This window comes from Triticum aestivum, chromosome 5A (genome assembly GCF_018294505.1).
Source record: "Triticum aestivum cultivar Chinese Spring chromosome 5A, IWGSC CS RefSeq v2.1, whole genome shotgun sequence".
NCBI classification, from domain to species: Eukaryota; Viridiplantae; Streptophyta; class Magnoliopsida; order Poales; family Poaceae; genus Triticum; species Triticum aestivum.
Genome location: NC_057806.1, coordinates 417,974,208 through 417,987,807, shown reverse-complemented (window position 1 = coordinate 417,987,807; position 13,600 = coordinate 417,974,208).

Sequence of the window (13,600 nt, the reverse complement as noted above, 5' to 3'; positions counted from 1 at the left end):
GATCAATATAGCCGGGATTCACCAAGGTGCAAAACCAAGTGGTAGGCTACTCCTGTCGTGTTGGCGTAGCAACTCAAGCAGGGCCAGTCCACACACGAAATGGCGACACACTTAACAGGACCCCTTTGGCCGACATGTGGCTCATGCACCGTCTTGTTCCACGTGCGATGCACCAAATTACAGTTCGGAGCAGCGGTTGGAATTGGAGGCACCCCGATCGTAGCGCCGCAGTAGTAGAAAATGAGCGATGAGGGGTCAAATCACAAAGCCCCACCTTTCCCGCATTAAGTTGGACGGACGAAGCAACCATCATTTCACTCTAGGGCGCAAGAGCATAAAGAAAAGAGAAAATAATGATGCGTGCGGCAGCTACCTAGGGCACCCTAGGGTAGGGGTCTCCACTACAGATCCTTTTTTTGAAAGCGCCTCCACTATAAATCGGCTTCTCCCTTGTCCTCTTGAAGAAAACCGATGATGAGTGTGGCGGTAGGGTTTGTAGGAGTACTACGGCGTGCGGGGCCACGTCGTAGTAAACGGGTTCGAGTCGACGCCTTAAATATGTGTGGGCCGCTTGGTTTTATGGGAATGAGGCAGCATTTTGGGTTCGGGGACCAGTGGAGATATAGTACGTACAAAAAATTGTGGATGTAGGTTCGACCGAAAGGCAATGATGCATGGGCCCTGCATTTTGATATACCCGGGGCCACGTGAAATTTGCTACTCTACTCAAAACTAGTAAGGTACACATGTATTGAACGCATGAGATTTCGAAACCAAATTATGAATAAATACACACTATAGCATGTAAAGCTTTGAGTCATATATGCATGATGTAGATGTTCATTTAGTCCTTATAGTTCATCTCATTCAAAATCAATTAGTTTTATAAAAATGTTAAGATTCATGGGGTTATGCATTGTAAATCATAAAGTAAAAAAAATAATGGCAATTCATTTAGAAAAAACAATCAATTATGATACAGAAGATTCTAGAACAAAGGAGAAGTGCTTGTGTTTTGAGGTTTGTGCATTATGCTTAAGTGTTGGGGAACGCAGTAATTTCAAAAAATTTCCTACGCACACGCAAGATCATGGTGATGCATAGCAACGAGAGGGGAGAGTGTTGTCTACGTACCCATGCAGACCGACTGTGGAAGCGTTGACACAACATAGAGGAAGTAGTCGTACGTCTTCACGATCCGACCGATCCAAGCACCGTTTCTCCGGCACCTCCGAGTTCTTAGCACACGTACAGCTCGATGACGATCCCCGGGCTCTGATCCAGCAAAGCGTCGGGGAGGAGTTCCGTCAGCATGATGGCGTGGTGACGATCTTGATGTTCTACCGATGTAGGGCTTCGCCTAAGCACTACAACGATATGACCGAGGTGGAATATGGTGGCAGGGGCACCGCACACGGCTAAGGAACGATCACGTGGATCAACTTGTGTGTCTAGAGGTGCCCCTGCCTCCGTATATAAAGGAGCCAAGGGGGAGGGGGCCGCCGGCTAGGAGGAGGGCGCAGGAGGAGTCCTACTCCTTCCGGGAGTAGGACTCCCCCCCAATCCTAGTTGGACTAGGATTCCCCGAGGGGGAAAGAGAGAGAGGGGGGCCGGCCACCTCTCCTAGTCCTAATAGGACTAGGGGAGGGGGGAGGCGCGCGGCCATCTTGGGCTGCCCCTTTCTCCTTTCCACTAAAGCCCATTAAGGCCCATATGGCTCCCGGGGGGTTCCGGTAACCTCCCGGTACTCCGGTAAAATCCCGATTTCACCCGGAACACTTCCGATGTCCAAATATAGGCTTCCAATATATCAATCATTATGTCTCGACCATTTCGAGACTCCTCGTCATGTCCGTGATCACATCCGGGACTCCGAACTAACTTCGGTACATCAAAATGCATAAACTCATAATAACTGTCATCGTAACGTTAAGCGTGCGGACCCTACGGTTCGAGAATAATGTAGACATGACTGAGACACATCGCCGGTCAATAACCAATAGCGGGACCTGGATGCCCATATTGGCTCCTACATATTCAACGAAGATCTTTATCGGTCAGACCGCATAACAACATATGTTGTTCCCTTTGTCATCGGTATGTTACTTGCCCGAGATTCGATCGTCGGTATCCAATACCTAGTTCAATCTCGTTACCGGCAAGTCTCTTTACTCGTTCTGTAATACATCATGCCGCAACTAACTCATTAGTTGCAATGCTTGCAAGGCTTAAGTGATGCGCATTACCGAGAGGGCCCAGAGATACCTCTCCGACATTCGGAGTGACAAAACCTAATCTCGAAATACGCCAACCCAACATGCACCTTCGGGGACACCTGTAGTACTCCTTTATAATCACCCAGTTACATTGTGACGTTTGGTAGTACCCAAAGTGTTCCTCCGGTAAACGGGAGTTGCATAATCTCATAGTCATAGGAACATGTATAAGTCATGAAGAAAGCAATAGCAACATACTAAACGATCGGGTGCTAAGCTAATGGAATGGGTCATGTCAATCAGATCATTCAACTAATGATGTGACCTCGTTAATCAAATAACAAAACTTTGTTCATGGTTAGGAAACATAACCATCTTTGATTAACGAGCTAGTCAAGTAGAGGCATACTAGTGACACTCTGTTTGTCTATGTATTCACACATGTATTATGTTTCCGGTTAATACAATTCTAGCATGAATAATAAACATTTATCATGATATAAGGAAATAAATAAGAACTTTATTATTGCCTCTAGGGCATATTTCCTTCATTAAGTTCAACCATGGAGTCTTCTAAATTGTACATGTGGTAGATCTAGTGGAATGTTGATGATATCCAACAACCAGTGGTGCTCGGATTTGCCTATCTCTGCACTGTCGGGTTAGCTTCATCCAGCGACCATCTTTCAAAGTTATTGCCACACTATATAGTTCTTGTGCCATAGTTGCATGTTTTGGAAAAAAGCTACTAGTGGGTTGTACTATCTATTTAGGAATAGAAGATGTATACATGTAAGTTATAGGGAAAGAGATGACATGGAGCATCTCAGTTCCTATGAGTAGGGATTGGAAAAGAGATGTCATTTGGTTCACACCATAGGAACTTTTCTATTGAATCTAGAGATGACATGTATCTCAATTCCTATGAGGAGGGATTAGAAAAGAGATGTAATTTGGTGCATATCATTGGAACTTTTCTATTGAATATACGCTAATGTTTATTTTCCTTTGAAATTAAGGGAGTATAGGAATCCATTCATATGAACCAAGTGGCTCTAAAGCTATAGAAATGATATCATGTTTATTTCCTTTGAAATGTGGAGTATATGAATCTATTCCTATGAACCAATTGGCTCTAAAGGAAAAAATCCTATAAAAATCATATCTTATAGAGTTCCTATGATATTCCTCGACACTAAAGGATGCTTGAAATTGTTGCGGGTGATACGATGGTCTTTCTTTGTAGAATCCTCACCCATCTTTATAGTTACCTCTCGAAGATGAATGAAATGATATATACATGGTATTCTACATGTGCAATTTGGTACACGAAAACTCGGAAAAAGTTTGCGAGGTTCGAATTTTCAATAAAGCTATATGCACTGCATTTCAGAACGGAGGGAGCATACGACAGTTGCTAACACTCACGTGGAAGATTTGTGTGTAGGAGGAGTGGTTGTTCTGTGAAATGACATGGCAAAACTGACACTGTCGGATGCCGATCTAATGGTTCTTACGATGTTCGTCAGGAAAAGGCTTGTGGCGAACGTTTGTCGGATAATGATTTACGGACACATGCATTGCATTGATACGTGCCCCCCTCTCTCTCACGCACACGCACCCTCATGAGTCACGACTCTCCCGAGTCCTCTCACAGACTCGCACGTCGCACCCACCGTCTATCTGCAGGTAGACGTCATGCACATATGTGCTCTTCACACCCTACCCTCAGAACTTCTAAAAAACAAAAGACGACGCGCACATTTTATTTTAGCTCACACGTCACACACTTATAGTATTACTCTTGCGGAGAACGTTCTTTGGGCATAGTATATTGTACTCTCACGAAGAGAAGCGATGCACGCACGCACTAGTTCTCTCACACCCACTCGCGGGTACACGTAGGAGCGCATTTTTTTGAAGCTGGTATAACAAAATCACTCCACTATATATAAAAGCAGGAGCCTTAGCGCTTGATTTACTAGGGTTCCTCTCGTTCACTCTCTCATGCTCTCCAGATCTAAGCAACACACACTCTCTCTCGGCTCACGGCTGGTCACAAATCCGGCCGGACAACCTCGACCGAGGCAGGGGTGTAGGTGCATTGTTCACGCTGTCGTCGGCAGTGAGGGAGGAGACCAACGGCTGCCCGCGCGTCCCGATCGGCGGCCGTGCCATTCTCTCCGAGAGAGCGCTGGCTCGGGAGGGCCTCTGACCCCTTCTTCCTCCCTGTGGTATTTTGGCCAAGATGCGGCCTCCCGACGTTGTCTTTGCCACATGCTGACGACCCTCAGGTATATATTCCTTCGAAACCTGCCTTGCTCTACTGCCCCAGCTCCCTTCGTGTGGATCCTTTTCTACTTCCATCCGCTGTTCCAAAGCCACCTAGACTTCTACTATTATTAGAAGTAAAGCTAGTTCATACAGTCGACTCAAAGCGTTGGTTCAAACAGGGAAGAAAGTGGGAAAGCTGTAGTATGAATCTAGGACTTGGTTCTAAGAGGAAACGGGGGAAACTCGTAATATCTGTCACTGCTTAAATAACCGTATTTTGTATTTGCACAAACAGGGATGTCTATCTCCACATCGTTTCGGGATGTCTGTCTCCGTATCGTTTCTATCCGTGCAATCAAAAGCACACACCTCAGTTTTAGTACAACTGCGCAAAATGAGATGGCTATCCCTCGTTGCCGTCGTCTAACCTCCGTCTTCAAGGTATCCCTACATTGGTAGTAACTAAGGTAGAATGACCAACGCAATCTAAAAGAAGCTGATTCGTACGTTTTACTTCCTGATTGTAGTGCAGGGACGAGCGAAAACAACTGCATCCTAGTCCGGAATGCACTTTCTACCAGTTCATCCATGGACCGAGGACTAGCTGGCATGGCTACACGATGGTTTTTTGGACAGGTGCGCGGACAAGAGGCATTGTGGTCTGCTTATTTCTGCAAATAGCGGCGCTTAAATTTAGTGGAATGCACAAGCATTTCAGCTGGTCAGTACACTGCATGGTTCAGTTCAGCATTCCAGCTGAGACCACACTTATAATTGGTTATTCTAGAATGAGAGAACCTAACCCTGGATGGTGGCAACAAGAAAAAACCAGAGTGAACTCCAGGAAATTTAAGCTTGCCGGGAGGCCCTTTGCTCAGAGAAGCCTTGCTTGTTTTTTTTCCTGATTTGTAAACCTTCTCACAACTTTGTCTTTTGCTGTGAACTAGTATATGTTTGTTATGTTCTATGAATCATTGAGATGTATAAAATTGCTTAACTTATGCTTTTCAAGTTTTTTATGAAGACGAGTTTAATGTGAGTGTTCCACATGAGCGCTGGACTAGCGTGTGAACTTTTGGAATTTATTACATTGTGGCCTCAATTAATTGCATGAACCACTGTAACAAGATACATAGTGGCTTATATGTCAGACAACAGATTGTTGATTGTTAGTTGGTCGATAGCCTAGTGTTGAAGCGAGCTGAGCCAATATGCCGTGTTTTGCACAACTGCTTACAAGTGGGGTAGCACCAACAGTGTTTACAAGTACTTATGTATACGTCGGCGCATGGTTCTCTAACGAGTGCTCTATTTCATCAAAACACACACTGCTCGTATGGTAAACCGTGACAACTTATGTCTTACCATGCCATATTCATGAAAAAACTAGTGAGGACGCATCTGTTTCGGCAACAATTATGATGGTTCTCACATGATTCATGGGCACACAAAAGTAGCAGCAGTTCCCATAGACGGATTCAAACAGAGTATTAGCCCCAGAGGGGTCGATAACAGGCAAGGTTCGGATAATTAGACACAATCCAAACTACTATTAAACACTAGCTGGGGCAACTATTTCATGCCTCGATCTCATTTGGGCTGGACACAAGACGAACCTTGCCATGAACATCATCGAGGACGTCCCGTAGCAGCTCAATCCTGTGAACCTTCATGAAGACAACCTTGTGGCCTTGCCACTGATAAACTTGTTTGTGGAGGCATGCCATGTCATCTTCCTGCGTAAGCTTGACAAGAACAGTATGCCTCACAAACGAAGGAGTAGCTTTGAACTTCTTGTGCTTCAGTACACCCTGGACAACACGCCTGACAACAGTGATGCTGGAATACAACTCTTCATTGGTATAACCACAAATGCCTTCCAGGATCCAACAGCCTAAGAACTCTGTTTTCCCAGTGCGTATATTCAAGTCATCCGCCTCATAGTGAGTGACATGTACAACCACACAATCCTTGTCTGCATCAGGGCTCTAATTGAAACAGAAACAAATTCTGAATTACTTTTCAGTATAAGAAACACAAGTTATTTAAACCACTATGTATAGCATGGCATCGAAGCTAATAAAATTTTGCATTATTAATCACCACATACTTCCTTTTCTAAAAAAATCACCACATACTTAGATGAAAAACCACAATCGAGATCGGCAAAGAAGGAAATCACCTTGGGCAGCTCAGCGGGGGGGACACATCCTCGAAGGGGGAAAACTGCTCCTGTAGTGCCACGGGGGCTGTAACCTCAAACGGGGCGTTGACCATCTCAGTAGTGGCCGTGATCGTATCTGGGGTCGGCTCGGTGGTTTCCTCCATCTTCTTGGATCTCTCTGTCTCGTGGGGATCAGCCTCCCGCGTTTGCTCCAATATCGGCAGATCTTTGCCTGGTTCTCCTTGGTCCATCATGAAACTGATGAATACTAGGAGACCACTAAAAGGAAAACACAATCGCAATGACAATGAAACAAAAAAAGAGAGTGAGGATCGGTTACTGCTTTGCAAAAGTTCTTTTTTTTCTCTTAACGAAAATATACCAACATCACGGATCCGCTTACCTTCCCTTCGTTCAGAGAGAAGAACAGTGGCAGATGCGAGTGTTGCCTTTCTGAAGACGGTGAGGGAGAAGGGGATTCAGCGAAGAGTGAAATGATGGTTGCTTCATCCGTCAAACTTAGACTGCGGGGAGGTGGGGTTTTGTGATACGACGACTCGTTACTGCCGCGCTATGACCGGGGTGACTCTCCGCCTGCATACTGCCTTCTAATTTGGTGGATGGCATTTGGGTCCGCGCCCTGCATGGCCCTCATGTCGGTGAACAAAAGTGTAACGGCATTCAGTAGAGGGAGATGTTTCAATGACCTAGGAGGAGCCAGAAGTGGTAGAGTGTCTCCACTGTACTAGTAGTACTTGTTTTTCTGGGTAGCTGTAGAGTGTCTCCACTGTACTAGTAGTAATTGTTTCTCTGGGCCCAAGACAAAACAACCCATCCACACTAGTAAATAGTAAAATCAATTCAAAAGCCCATATATTTACTGAATTGACGGATGGGTACGTCAAAGAGCAAAAAAAGGAGTTTCAGGTGGGCAAAAGAGCTTCTGAACGTGCCGGGCTTCTATTTACAACATTTTATGACCCATGATGTTCATTCTATGGACCTGACCGATCCATTTGACTGTGACTGCCGAAAACAATGCTGGAGTTAGATGTTGTTGCCCTTTTCAATCTGTTTTTTTGTAAACCTGATGAACAATTAACCCTCGTGCTTTTGTACAGTTTGTAAGCTGGAGTTAGATGTTCCTGCCCTTTTCAACTCGGCTGTGACTGTCATATTTTCTTTGGAACAAGGCAAATGGCTTGCCATTCGTTTAATTTAGAGTGAAATATTGTAACAAATCCCAACCAAGGGAAATAACATCACTCTCGCCGACTGCTTGAGCTCACTGTGCATTACAGAAGCCAAGTGATTAGCCCCCACCAACACCCACAAACTTATTTCGAACTAGCACATCAAATGGGCTGTAAATTTTCATAGGAAAGGCTGCATGATCGTGACATATTTGGATTCTGACATTTGGGACCCGCGAGGAAATAGCCTATCCAAGGTGGTGTCGACTTACTAGCTAGTCAACAAACGATTCTGCCTACCAGCCGCTGCATTGGCATCCAACATCTGTCGTGTATCTTCTATCTCTTGTCTTCTTCTTCCTCCAGCCACCCAAACCAAACCACCACGTCGGCTCCGCCTGCTCCCGCCTCCCATGGCTGGCTGCGCCTCCTCCACCCTACTGTATGTACCCTCCAATGTTGGCCAGTCCCTCCCTCTATTCCCCCACACGTCTTGTTATTCTCTGGCGATGTCAGCCCCAACACGCACCCGCGCCCGAACCAGTCAACCCTCGTACCCCTCTCCGCCTGCGACTGGACCGACGCATCTTCAACGCTCCTGTTCGTTCCGTCCAAGGCCTCGCCGTCGTCCTCCGCCTTGCGGCCTTGGTCCGCTCGCCGTGCGCGGTGCGCCGTCCTCTTGTGTTTTCAACATCGTTAACAACCGAGAGGAACAAGGAGATGACTCTATGTGGAAAGGATGACAGTAGGGACCCACCAGCGTCATGGCAGTACGCAAGCAGGTGCCTCTATAGTACAAGCCCAAAAATATGGTTCCTCCTAATTGTTGGACATCTGGGGCTCACGCCATCGTCAACGTAGTCAATAAACAAGAGAATTACACTACGAGCGGCTGACACCAGGGATCCAGCAAGTCGCGCAATTTTTTTGAGGAACAAGCAGTTGTTATTTATACTAGTTTTAGCGACGGATCAGGGTAACAACGGGGCTGTGCGGGGGCTGTGGCCCCTCTAGCCAGGGTTTTATTTATGTTTACCACATCATGAGCCCAGTTGTGTTTTTTTCTTGCTGAAAATGGCTAGCCCAGTTCTATTTTTTTTAAAGAAATACCCATACAAGGCCTACTTGCTTTATCGGCCCTGCTGGGCTGCAAATCTTTCAAGACGAGGATAATTTCATTCAGTTTGCCCAGAAATGGGTTGTACATTTTTAAAACACATCAAACCGGGAATTAGTTTCAATCTTTTTTCATTACAAGATCTTAAATTCCATTGATTTTTATGCGTGGACAATTATTTGGATTTTATATTTATATAAATTATTTTTCAAAATAGTTTGAATGTGAATCGATATTTCTGGATTAAAAACAGTTGACCGCACCGAAATATGCAAAATTTTGTATACTTTTTAACCGTGGCCACAATATGTGGTGTAATGCTAACAAAAAGAAGATGGGCTCCAAAAAAATTCTTAAGAATTAGCAAATGGGATGTACATTATTAGAAATAATGGCAGATGGCACTACAAAAAAAAGACACATCCGTGACATTTTGGGTCGAATGAAATTTTTTCTGTCATACATATGACACTTCTATGACGATAATTGTGACAATACCCGGTATCATCATAGATGTGGTGGGCTCCTACTTCTATGACAAAAAATCATGATAGAAAATGGGCTTTTTGTCCTGGGCGGGCCGGAGACGCAGCTGCATGACATTCTTTGGGCCGTCCATGACGGAAAAAACCGTGGCAGAAGCGAGGGGAGCAAAATTTCAGGGAGTTCCCGGTTACGGTGGGAGGTTGGGGGCCGAGCGATGCGCGTTTCTCTCATACACGTACGCGCGTGTGTGCGAGGCGTTGGCTCTAACTGAACCCGAGCGAGGCGTTGGGCTCTAACTGAACCAGAGTGATTGCACTGTAGGCTACACGTTACTGAACCCGAGCGATCGATCGATGGCTGTTAACTGAACCCGATCGAGCGATTCCTTTGCTAGTGCTGCTAACTGAAGCCGATCGATGGGACGAATAGTGAGCGTTGCACGCGCGCGCGGGGGGGGGGTGGGTGGGTTGGATGAACAGTGAGCGGTGGTGTTGCCTCTGGATGAACAGGACCCCATGGTGTGGTGGAGGGCTGGATGAACAATAGAAGGTGGAGGGGTGCCCGTGGAGGGGTGGATGAACAGGACCCCGTGGTGTGGATGGCTGGATGAACAGTAGACGGTGGAGGGGTGGTTGAACATGACCCCGTGGTGTGGAGGGCGGGGTGAACAGTAGACGATGGAGGGGTGCCCGTGGAGGGGTGGTTGAACAGGACCCCATGGTGTGGAGGGCTGGATGAACAGTAGACGGTGGAGGGGTGGTTGAACAGTAGCCGGTGGAGTAGCGCGCGGTGGAGGCTGGATGAACAGGAGCTCACGGAGGCTGGATGAACAGGAGCCCGTGGAGGCTGGAGGAGGTCGACGGTGGAGATGAACAGTATCCCGTGGAGTCCCGTTTTGCGGTACGCCACACCCCTCCTGATGAACAGGACCCCCGTTTCGACCGTAGCGCTCCAACACAAGTCCGTTTCCTCCGTTTTGCGGTACGCCACACCCCTCCCGATCAATAGGACCCCCGTTTCGACCGTAGGAGGTCTGTTTCCTCCGTTTTGTGGTATGGTAGACCCCTCTCGATGAACAGGATCCCATTTCGAACGTGGCCGGTCGAACACAAGGCCGTTTCCTCCGTTCTGTGGTACGCCACACCTTGTTTCCATCGCCTGTTCCGTCCAAGCCCTCCCGATGAACACGACGCATTCCGTTGCCTCCCCATGAACACGACGCATTCCGTTGCCTCCCCATGAACATGACGATGACGCTGTTTCTCCGTTCCGACCCAGCCATGTACACGAGCCCTCGCCGTACTTATGCGCGAGTAGGCGTTCGAGACCCCGCCCGTATGTACACATACGTGGCCGTATTTTCTTTCTTGCACCCTGGCCGTTGTACGTACGTGTAAATGCTACATGCACGCCTCTACTACGACACGTGCGCGCCTCTACTACGACACGTGCGCGCCTCTACATCGACCAGTATGTACGTACACGTTCGCGACCAGAATGACAACGCTACGTACGCTTCGACCAGGTGGGTCCCGACTGTCAGGCACTTCCTTGCCTACGAAGATGTAGCTGGTGGGTCCCAGCAGTCAGGGGGTGAATCATTTTTTTGCCCGGACACACTTCTTTGTGTGCGAAGATGTAGCTGGTGGGTCCTAGCAGTTAGGGGGAAACATTTTTTTTGTGAAATACGATGGCCCATCCGGTGGGTCCCGCTGTCAGGTGGAGGAATAATTATTTTGCATGTAATAAGGAGGCACTTCCTTGCTGCGGCCATGGACCCAGCTGTCAGCCTCTCCACGTACAGTCCACGTCCGACGGAAGCCGTTCCTTGACCATGTTGACCATGCCGCGCCGAGAGCACCAGGGTGGTGGACGACGGTGAGGCCTAGGAAGGGGACGACGCGGAGCCGGGGAAGACGCGGCAGTGGATACCCACGCGTAGAGGAGTACGAGGGTTCACTAGTTCGCTGCGGTGTGAGGCTGCCATCGCCGCAGAATAACAGGGGATGTGGGTGAGTAGTGGGATGGCCTGGCCAGCGGTGGGAGTAGTAGGGGGCGGTGAGGCCTCCGCCGCATCACAGCCGGCCACGGGAGGCAGGAGCACGAGGCACGCCCGGCGCTGGTTTGGGCGGCTGGAGCAAGAAGACCAGAGGTTGAAGAAGAACTACGGCCGTTGGATGGACATCGTACAGTCACTCGAGCTAGAATCGTGCATATTGACTAAGTTGACAAAGTCCTCCGTCCCCGTCAACTTAGTAGGCCCACAAGTCAGCCTGCCACTATACTGGGTCCCAGCTAACAGGGGGAGTATTAATTTTTTTGTGCCTAATAAGGAGGCACTTCCTTGCGTACGAAGATATAGCTGGTGGGTCTGAGCTGTCAGCGGCGGTAACGTTTTTTTCGCGAAATACAGAGGCCCTTTCGGTGGGTCCCTGATGTCAGGTGGAGGAATCATTATTTTGCGTGTAATAAGGAGGCATTTCCTTGAGTGTGGCCATGGACCCAGCTGTCGGCCTCTCCACGTAAAGTCCACTTCAGATGCATGTCGGTCGTTGACCATGTTGACCAGGCCGTGCCGAGAGCACCAGGGCGGTGGACGACGGCGAGGCCTAGGAAGGGAATGACACGGAGGCAGGGAAGACTCGGCAGTTGTTTCCCACCCAGAGGGGAGTGCGACTGTACGAGGGTTTACTGGTTCGTCTGCCATCGCCGGAGAATAACAGCAGGTGTGGGTGAGTAGAGGGATGGCTAGGCCAGCGATGGGAGTACAGTGTGGCGGTGAGGCCTGCGCGGTAGTAGAGCCGGCCGCGGGGAGGAGGGAGCAGGCAGTCCCGCCGGCGCCTGTTTGAACGGCTGGAGCAGGAAGAGCAGAGATTGAAGAAGCACGACGGCCGTTGGATGGCCATCCAACAGTCACTGCTTGTGCATCAACCTTTTTTTAGGAAAGCCTCAAATCTGTGGAAAACAGCATACAACCCATTTGCTAATTCTTAAGGTTTTTTTGGAGCCCATATTCTTTTTGTTAGCATTACAGCCCATATTGTGGCCACAATTAAAAAATTATACGAAATTTTGCATATTTCGGTGCGGTCCGAACTGTTTTTAATCCCGAAATTTCGACTCACATTCAAACTGATTTTAAAAATAAATGTATATCAATATAAAATCCAACAAATTCTGCACGCATAAAAATTAATGTAATTTAAAATCTCGAAATGAAAAAAAGATATTTGAAACTAATTGCCGGTTTGATGTGTTTTAAAAATGTACAGCCCATTTCTCCTTACTGATGGGCCATTTTCTCGGCCAGCCGAATGAAAGCTCTCCTCGTCTTGAAAGATTTGCAGCCCAACAAGCCTGACAAAGCTACTTAGTTGGCAAATCACAAAAAAACTGGGCTGTGGCCGTGGACCCGGCTATCAGTCCATTTGTTTTTTAGTCCATTTGGTGAGCTGGGTGAAACAATGATGTAGCATCTATGCAGCCCATTTAAATCCCATTTGCATTTTTCTCAAAAGCCGCGGACTTGCTGGGCTAGGTGAAAATATCATGTTGGGCTAGATGGAGAAATGTTATAAAAACATAAACACATGATTGCACGTCAGTAAAATCTTTGCAAGCTTATGTACGCAATCACTAGGAGTTAACTTGCAAGTTATATATAAACAATTATTATTATTATTTTGTAAGAACTTTCAACTTACGAAATAAAATATCATTTTAATTTGATGAATTAATAGTACGTGGGGTATTATTATTTTTTAGGCTAGACGTGGGGCAATTGAGTTGGTTCTAGGGGAAAGTACTGGGAGAAAACTCAGTTTACATCGAAAAAGAAAGTGGGAGAAAATTCAGAGACCTGCTGGGTCCACCTGAGGAGGGGAATATGTTGGGAGGAAGGAGATTCAAAGCACGGCAACCGAGTGAACTAGTTTTTTTATGGACAAGTGAACTAGTTTACATACATAAGAAAATTGCCACTAAAAAGCAATCAGGTTAATGGGTTCTTAAAAGAAATATTTCGGACAAAACAGATAATTATGACACATAGGCTAATGCATGAAACACTCACATGATAAAGGTGCTTATAAACAGATAAAGTACAACATCTAGACCTTCCTGGCACGCTTGATCATGACACTGCGGCTGT